This window comes from Mus caroli, chromosome 5, assembly GCF_900094665.2.
Source record: "Mus caroli chromosome 5, CAROLI_EIJ_v1.1, whole genome shotgun sequence".
Classification (NCBI taxonomy): domain Eukaryota; kingdom Metazoa; phylum Chordata; class Mammalia; order Rodentia; family Muridae; genus Mus; species Mus caroli.
The window spans coordinates 44,415,712-44,426,052 of record NC_034574.1 but is presented as its reverse complement, the minus strand read 5'-3'; positions in this window follow the sequence as shown (position 1 = coordinate 44,426,052).

The following is a 10,341-nucleotide window of genomic DNA, read 5'->3' as shown; positions in this document are numbered from 1 at the left end:
TTTTCCATAGTACTATTAATGCAAAAATTATAAATCTGAACTATGCTGAGCCAGTGCCCTGAGTAAACCTTTGGCACAAACTCCACAGCCAGCCCCACAACACCCAGAGGCAGCTCTACTCCCAGGTGCTCCAACACACTCAGGATCAGAGGACCAGAGGTGAGGAGGACACATATTTCCTCAACATCGGGAGTAACTGTGATCTGAAGGACATAGGCACCCCAGAACTCTGCCAGTCCAGTGGCACAGGTTCCTTCTGGTCTGTCTGGTCCAGCGCCCTGAGCAGACCTTAGGCACAAACTCCGCAGCCACCCCACGACACCCAGAGGAAGATCCACTACCAGGTGCTCTAACATGCCCATGATCAGAGGATCACAAGATCCCAGGAGACTGGCTACACCAAGATCTCAAGGTTCCAAAGGCAGCTTGACTCCCAGGAGCTCAGACACACCTAGGATCTCAGGATCCCAGGATCACAGAATCACAGGATCACAGAGACAGCTTGACTTGAAGGAGTTCTGACACAACTTGGATCACAGGAAGGACAGGCTCCAGTCAGACATAGCCATGGCAGGTGGCACTAGAGATAACCAGATGGCAGGAGGCAAGCATAACAACATAAGCAACAGAAACCAAGGTTAGTTGGCATCATCAGAACCCAATTCTCCCATCATAGCAAGTCATGGATACCCCAATACACTGGAAAATCAAGATTCAGTTCTAAAATCACTTCTCATGGTGATGATAGAGGACATTAAGAAGGACAGAAATAACTCCCTTAAAGAAATACAGGAGAACACAGGTAAAGAGCTAGAAGCTCTTAAAGAGGAAACACAAAAATCCCTTAAAGAGTTACTAAGAAAACACAATCAAACAGGCAAAGTAAAGGAACAAAAAAAAAAAAATCCAGGATATAAAAATGGAAGTAGAAACAATAAAGGAATCATAAAAGGAGATAACCCTGGAATTAGAAAACCTAGGAAAGAGATCAGGAGTCATATATGCAAACATTACCAACAGAATACAAGAGATAGAAGAGAGAATCTCAGGTGCAGAAGATACCATAGAAAACATTGACACAACAATCAAAGAAAATGCAAAAGGCAAAAAGCTCCTAACGCAAAACATCCAGGAAATCCAGGACACAATGAGAAGACCAAACCTAAGGATAATAGGTATAGAAGAAAGTGAGGATTCCCAACTTAAAGGGACAGTAAATATAATCAACAAAATTATAGAAGAAAACTTCCCTAATCTAAAGGAAGAGATGCCCATGAACAAACATACAAGAAGCCTACAAGAACACCAAATAGACTCACCAAGAAAATAAATTCCTCTCATCACGTAATAATCAAAACATCAAATGCACTAAACAAAGAAAGAATTTTAAAAGCAGTAAGGGAAAAAAGTCAAGTAATATATAAAGACAGACCTATCATAATTACATCAGACTTCTCACCAAAGACTATGAAAGCTAGAAGATCCTGGGCAAATGTCATACAGACCTTAAGAGAACACAAATGCCAGCCCAGGCTACTATACCCAGCAAAACTCTCAATCACCATTGGTGGAGAAAACAAGATATTCCATGACAAAACCAAATTTACACAGTATCTTTACACAGATCCAGCCCTACAAATGATAATAGATGGAAAACACCAACACAAGGAATGAAACTACACCATAGAAGAAGCAAGAAAGTAATTTTTCAACAAAACCACACAAACATAATTCCACCTCTAACAAGAACATTAACAGGAAGTAACAATCACTTTTCCTTAATATCTTCTAATATGAAAATTAATGTTACCAACATATCCTTATCGATTGAAGTTCAAAAATAAGAGGAATTTGTTGGCTGTCATCCTGTAGCCTCTCTAATTTGGTAATGGGAGAAATATGTTCAATATAGTACAATCCATATACACTTTCTGCTTGTTTGTACATGACAGGGTCTTGCTGTGTGCCACACAATGGTCTTGAAATCATGCTTCTCTTATCTCAGCCTCCCTACTAGTTGGATTGTTTATTTGATGTTTTTACACTATACTATGGTTTTCAGAACAGCTTACATATTTCAAAATAATTTATACAGCCAAAATAAATGTAGACAATTAATTTGGAGGGGCCTTGTAAGAGAACAGCAAACAGTGAGACTGGAGGCTTTGCTGGATATTGATAATTATTGTATCAGTTTTGAAAAGGAGGACTTTATAAGTTACTCTTATTCTGAGATGAATGCTTTTCCAAATTACCACAGTCAATGAGCCAGAATCTTACCCTCACCTACTGTCTGTACCACTCTCCAAGCAGAACCTTTGTTCATTGAAACAGTTGATAAATGACGTCATGGATAGACCATCTTAAAACACACACCATTTCTTAAGTCAATGTAACCTGTTCTCTCCAGGCTGAGAAGGATGACAAGCACTCAAGTCAAATAACCTTGACCGTAGCAGGAAATCTGTATCCAAAAATTGTGCCTACAATTCATTCCTTGGTGTAGCAGAACTGTCAATTCTTAGCTTATCTACAATGGAGGTAAAATCCTTTGGTGATATGAGAGACATTCAAGTATAGCCTTATTACAATGAACTCCAACGTCCAAAATCTGTAAGGGCCAAGATGTTAAGCTCTACTAAAAACAAAACAAACAAACAGAAAGACTTTATTTATGTTCATTAAAAAACAAATTGTGATATATTATTTTAAAATATCATACAGTTAATAAATTTGGAGTTATTTAAAATTTATATTGAGAAAAACGTTTGTATTTTCAGTATTGCTGTAGACAAACATCTACATAAGACTGTTCAATTGATTGTTATTTTATATCAAACAAACTTTTACATACTCATTTTTATTGTTACTTTTTTTTATAAATTTTAAAGAAGATGATAAAAACCTAAAGGTATTGCAGGTTTTGAAGAGGAGATCTCTGGGAGGAATTGGAGTATAAAAGGGAAAGAATAATGTATGATGTAAATCTATTTACTCAAAATATGTTTTTAAAGGTTACCAAATTCAAATAAATTGAAATTATGTATATTTTCTCATCATAATGCTATAAAACTTAAATATAAGGAAAAAAGAACTAAACGCATATTTATTTATAAGTCAAAAGCATATGCTAACTTACCAACAACTATTTGAAGATTTCTTTGTTGAAGAAATAAATTTACCTCTTATTGGATGAAGGACATCACAATAAAATATGTAAAAAAATAATAATAACCAAAAACTTGTAGGGAATAATTTCTTCAATGGATTTTCATTATTTTTCTGCAAATACAGTTAAACTTTAAGACTTTCACAAAAAATAAATAAATCTGAACTATACTGTGTGATGATTGCATATATGTATATATTATGTATATATATGTAATTAACTTAATTGTGGAAGACACAAACGCACACACACACACACACACACACACATCACAATTAAATTACTTACATCTAATTTTTACTTAGTTACTTTATACTATGTAAGATAATATTTTACTTAGAGTTCTATTGCTAGAAAGATAAATCATGACCAAGGAAATTCATTAAAAAAAAAACATTTAATTGAGGGCTTCTTAATATTTTCGAGCCTTAGTCCATGATCATCATGGGAGGAAGCAGATAAGCAAAGTGCTGGAGCAATCTCTGAGAGCTTTATCTTCTGATCCACAAGCAGCAGAATGAGAAAGAGCCCCAGGCCAAGTGTGGGCTTTTGAAAGCCCAAAGCCTGTGGCCAGTAACACACTCCCTCCAACAAGGCCACACCTCCTAATCCTGCTAATCCTAATCAAACAGTTCACTCCCTGGTGACTAGGCATTCAAATATATGAGCCTATGGGGGCCATTCTCCTTCAAATCACCACAGATATGAAAAATTAAGATCTACTCTTTAAGGAAACTTTGAACATAAAGTAGATATTGTCAAATGTAATCGCCATATCACAGGCTAGCTCCCCAGAGATTGTTTATCTTAAAGTGAAAAAATTGTCCATATTAAACAACAGTTCTCCATCCTCCATAGCAGCCATCATTTTATTCTATTCCTGTTACTTTCATTTGTATATATTTCACATATTTCTATTAATTTAATTTCATCTAGGATGTTTCAAATACCATAATTCCCATTTTGTCCATGGTTCAATGATATTTCATTGCTTACCATAATTTCTTTCTCTTTCTAGCTAAGTTTGGCTAATTCTATACTTGGGCTGTTGTGAATGCTATTGCAATTAATGTGGAGATGAGAATATTTTTTTCTGTCTCCTGGTTTCATCTGGCTTTGCATATATAGCCAGAAACAGGATCATGAAATCACATGATAATTCAAAGGAACCTCCTTGCTACTTTCATGGCTGCACCAATTTCCATTCTTATAAATAGTATACAATTTACTGTGTTTTGATTCATACAGTCATGGACTGCCATGCCTGGTGACCTGTCATTATTTTAATTCTGAGTATTTTAATGGCTGTGAAATAATTTTTTACTATGGTTTGTGAACTTGCATTTTCTATGTAATTAATGATGTTTTTCCTGTAGTTGTTGCTTTTGCTATTTGTTTAACTGTCTTTGTTAGGGCATACTTGTCAACCATTTATGTGTCTTTTTTAAGAGAAGGGTCTATTCAAGTCCCATACCCATTTTGATCTAGATGATTTTGTTTTCCTTTGCTTTTGTTATTGAGTTGTGTAAGTTTCTTTTACATGTTTTCTTCATTTTGTGATAATAACAAATGTAGAAAGAAATATGAACCATTTGTTTCCACTCTCCACTGAAATATTTTCCAGTCTGAATGTGGGCCCATTTGTTCCAGTGAATACACAGGGCTCCCAATGGAGGCACTAGAGAAAGTACCCAAGGAGCTGAAGGGGTCTGCAACCGTATAGGAGGAACAACAATATGAACTAACCAATAACCCCTAGAGCTGTGTCTCTATCTGCATATGTAGCAGAGGATGGCCTAGTCAGCTATCAATGGGAGGAGAGGCCCTTGGTCTTGTGACGATCATATGCCCCAGTAGAGTGGAATGCCAGAGCCAGGAAGCAGGAGTGGGTGGGTTGGGGAGAAGGGCAGGGGAGGGTATCTGGGGCTTTGGGGATAGCGTTTGAAATGTAAATGAAGAAAATATCTTTAAAAAAAAAGAGCAAATGTATAATATCTGAACAAAATACTCTCCCAAATCATAGACATATGACAATTTTATTTATCTGATAACTATATTCTTTTAATTAAATCAGATTGATTGTCTAAATTTTTGATTGCTCTGAACTGTTAAATTTTTTTATTTACTCTGTTTTCTTTTCAGATCATTTAAACCTTTTCTTTATCTTAACCAATAGAGTACTCATCACTGATGTCACCTTGGATGCCTGTGCTTAGGTTTGTAAAACCTTCACATGTCTTGCAGAGTTTGCTCCTGTCTTAAGGGTTGCTTGGCTACTGAAAAGAAATACTAACAGCTGTGGGAGAAGCAATTAGTGTCCATTCTATCCTGATTGACAATTCTGCAGAATGCCCAATAGCATTTTCTCTGGTTTTACAAAATGGCGACCTTCTGTTCCTGAATGCTGGGTAGCTATTGAATCCTGGCACAGTCATCATCATGCGCATGCCCCATGTGGTTCCCAATTAGAGAATCTAGCTTAATTTCCCTCCCTGACAAGACTGAAATATAAAAGAGAAAGATAAGACTTTCATCATGAGGTATGAACAGAGATTTCAGGCAAGCAGAATATATGAATATCAAGGTTAAGGGCATTTGATTTAAAATGCCCAGGCAGAGCTCTGAGAAACTGGAGACAGGGGATGAAAGCAGAGAGATTAGCCTGAGCCCAAGGATGAATGTGCTGTTTTCATACAATGCCCTCATCAGGGGGACTAGTGGCCCTTGTTATGAAGCAGTGAGGCTCAGAACAATGCTCTTCTGCAGTAAGCATCACTGCAAATCAAGGGCAGAGTTGGACAATGCTGACTTGTCCACATGAAAGAGAATAATTACATCAAGTCTATGCTTGTCATCTGGTGAGTCTTTTGATCCAAACACACTCAAGGAACTGGACACTCAGGAGTTATCTTTCTCTGGCTCCCAGACTCCCTATTTTTCTCACCCTGGATTTCATAATACCCCAATTATCTAAGTTAGTGCATCAAGATAGAAATACTATGATCTTCCATTTGCCCTAATTAAGACTATTAGTAAGACATTTTATGCTCTTATTTTTTCTAATGAAATTCAATTTAAAGTCACTATATCAGGTCTTATTAGCTGCTACATCGTAACACACAATATTTCATGGTGGAAAAAAATTGCCTAAATCAAAAATTAGATCCAAACTTCAAGAGGACAAACTGTGATAGTACAGTCATGGATCTTTGCATAGATTTCATCTTGTATTTAAAATGCTTTCCCAGTGTTAACTTCTAATCAATCATATCCCTAGGACATAGAATGACTTGGAAAATCTGGAAAGAAATTTGACCCAATGTTTTCTTCATTTTAAAGATGATTTTAAAAGACTTATAACCTGTCTATACATAGTGGGTAGAGTATAGGTGCACATGAGTGTGGTCCCCAAAGAGGGCAATGGAGTTATCAAATTCCTGGGAGCCGGTGGTTGTGAGCCACCTGCCATAGGTTCTAAGAACTGAACCCCAGTCCTCCTCTCTAAGATCAATATACATTCTTTCCTACTGAGCCTTCTCTTCAGTCCTTCATTCCACCTTCTTAATAGCACAATACTCTGGTTAAATTTACAAACATTTTAAGGAAGTATGACAGGTGAATGAAGAGGTGAGCTGAATTAATTTACACTTCTAAGAAACAGTATGGAAAACCTGCATTCAAATGATCCTGTAAATATGTGTATGAAGACAAACACGATCTGTTGAAACAACATAGAGGATATGGACATCTGTTGGATCTTGAACATAGTAGGAGCTTGATGTCAGGCTTTTTTTATAATGGAGAGCAAGATGCTGTCTTCTGTACAGGAACACACATCCTAGTTGATATCAATAGTTCATCCTACATGTAATATTTATGATGATGTTGTGTTGTAAAGGAAGAAACTGAGTTCCTGAGAGGATATTTGCTGAATGCCAGAAAGTACTGTAACAAGGAAGTAAACCCTGCATCTTGAACTGGAGGCCAAACTGTTAGCTTTGACTTGTGTCTTTTAACTGCTTATGGCTCATCCTTTGGCAAGCTGAGGACTAGGCTCCATGATCTTGTCTTAGTCCTCTAGACTTGGATTCTTTATATGTTTCTACTCATCTATTATTCTCCCCTTCAAATGCTACAGAACAAATCATCCTCCTACGGGAAATCTTCCAGCTATAATTATTAAAAACACAAGTAAACATGTCCAGCAAAGCTTGAGGGAAAACCCATAATTCATGTAAAACGTGTAGCCTACCTTGCAAGCCACTGGCAGAAACCCAGGGCTTGGAAGAATCAGCCTCAGGACAACAGACACACAGATGTTTTCTGTGATATCTCTGGACAAGAGGGACACTTTTCAAAGATTTTCTGTCACCATGTAAAAGTAATACATTCTATGAACAGTTTAATGGCCAAATAAAAGATTCCTAGTTACCCATGGAAGGGACTCTCAATTCTGCTGCTCTCCCAATACATCTTGCAGATTTTCTTTCAGGACACATAGACGTTCACATTTCCACCAGGACTCACAGTTGTCCATCTCTCCTGGAACAGCTCAGCTCCAGCAGTGCTCAGCTGAGACTAAAGATAAAGTAAGCTGGGCAAGTTGGCAGTCAAAGGAGAATGGGCTCGAATTTTTAACTGAGGAATGAAATGAGTTTTAACTTAAGATTTAATTTTTTAAGAGAAATTCAGGTAAGAGATATTGTTAGGTTGTTAACTATATCAGAAAAATAGAATTGTTAACTGTGTGTGTTTGGTGTGTATGTGGTACATGTGCATGTAGTCTATGTGTGTAAAATATGTGTGCATATATGTGTACCTGTGAATGCAGATGAGATTATGAACATGGGTACGTGGAGGCAAGGGAATGACATAACATGCCATCCTCTATTGATTTCTGCTCCTGTTTTCGGTTTTATTTTTTGAGTCAGTATCTCTCACCAAACTCAGAGCTCACTGACTAGCTAGAACAGCAGACATCCAGGATTCCAAATTTCCTCTCTCCATGGTAGGGTTCACGATGACACCTACATCCTATGTGCATCCTGAGGATTAAAACTCTGGTCTCCATGCTTGTACCACAGGCACTTTACCAGCCCACCTCCCCAGCTTCTATAGTTGGGATCTTTAACACTCATAGAGAGAGGTAAGTTATTTCAAAACATGAAAATATCTTGTTACTTGCTTTTTTTCCATTCTTTTTGTAGAATTTAGTGTTTAAATGACACCACTCTTTCCTGACATGGTCATTCTTAAAATTTCAATAGTATTTGATCATAAGACTTCACCCACTCACCCAAAATAGAAACATTGTGAGAAAAGTCAGATTTCTGATTCCCAAACACATGAACCGACTGCCAATTGGAGAAAAGAAAAGATCCACAGAAGCACCTTGGCATAGGGCTCAACCTAGTTGTTCAGTTTGTACAGTTTTGAAGCATTGGAACATGCATTATTACACACTTCTTACATTCATCACTGCTGAAGGTCACAACTTTGCTCTTGGACACTCTGAGTACCTTCCCTAGTCTCAGGGCAATTATTCACTAAGCACGCTGGAGATACAGGATCATGATAGAAGATTAAAAAAGAAAACAGTTTCGGTGCCTGAGGTGTCTTTAGGTCAAAGCACTTTCAGATATATCATATCAATTATTTCTTGTGTCTTTGTTAAAATACAGTCTACAGTTGAGAAGGCAGACTCACCTGAAGAAACAAGACTAAGGTAACTGAAGCTGAGTAATATGCTCAGGTCTTCTTTCACTCCCAGTGAGATCACAGGACTGGCACACACTAGGGTTCGTTATACACTAACAGCAGCGGTATCTGAAACTTAGGAATTTAAATCCTAATACTTCAAGCCACAAATGAATCAGAAACTTAAATTGGGCCACTGGTCTACATGTTTCTGAGCTTCTCATATGTTTCTAATGACTATGAACTTGAGAACCCTGGCATTTCCTAAATACTGTGGCCTAGTCATGTTGTAACCAATGTGAAATTTTCACACTTTCTACAGCTACCCTTAGTGTTTCTCCTAGTAAAACCACAAAGCAATCCAAACATAGTCTTTATGTTAAGTCTCAAGAAGAGCTCAAAGCCATTAAAAGCAGGGTTGAAACTGATCCATGAATGGCAGATGAACTACTTGCAGGTTCTGACTTCTTCCCTGATCTTTGAAAATGATATAGCTAGTGTTGATTATCAACTTAACAGGATCTAGGCATACCTAGGAGTCAAAGCTTTGTGCATGTCAGAAGGGAGTTTCTAAAGTGGGTTAGCTGAGGTGGAAAGACCCACCCTAAGAGAGTGGCATCATCACATGGCCTGGGGGACTGAATAAAATGGAAGAAGTACACTGATCATCTTCTTCCTGTCTGTGAACTTGCAGAGACCTGCTGCCTCACACTCCTGTTCATATGATGGTTTTTGCCATGATGGACTGTACCTTTAATAGAATGAGCTAGGACAAAATCTCTCTTTCTTCCTTAAGTTGCCTCTGTTCGGTATTGTCATTATAGTTATGAGAAAAGTAGCAAATCCAAAAGATAATTTTTTTTTCTTGAAAGTTTTCATGGCTCTTCAAAGCGTTGAAGTAAACACCTCATTGTCCCATCCAAATCATTCCTCAAGATTTATTATTTTTCAGTTCTTTGGGGATTTCTTCATCAGCAGCTTTGTTTTGGGTATCAGAAGAAACTACCTCTCGCTACTCACTGCCCTCTCTCAAGTGGAACTGAAGTTTTTTCAATGCCCTTCTCCCTTGGCCATTTAGAATGCACATGTCTTGGATTTCATGCAGACAAAGTGAAAGGAGGTTCAGACTCGCTGTCATATGCTCTAGAGCACTCTGCCTCTCTCCTTTACAGCAATCATCACACTTCTAATTACTTGTTCAATGTCACTGCCTAATTACGTCTTCCCCACATGTTCTCTATTAAGACTTTAGAGGCCCTAAGCTCTGACAAGATAATGGTGTCTCCTCCAACACCAGATGGATTTTGAAATTTAAAAAAAAAATAATCAAAAGTATAAAATAAGTTTAAGGCAACCAGGAAAGTTTTACCCATCATGGTTCCTTTAGATCTTATGTGACCTTTATATTAACCTAGTTATATTCTTTAGTTATTGTCTATAGTTGAACTCTACAATGTGGTATTATTTGCAGGCAA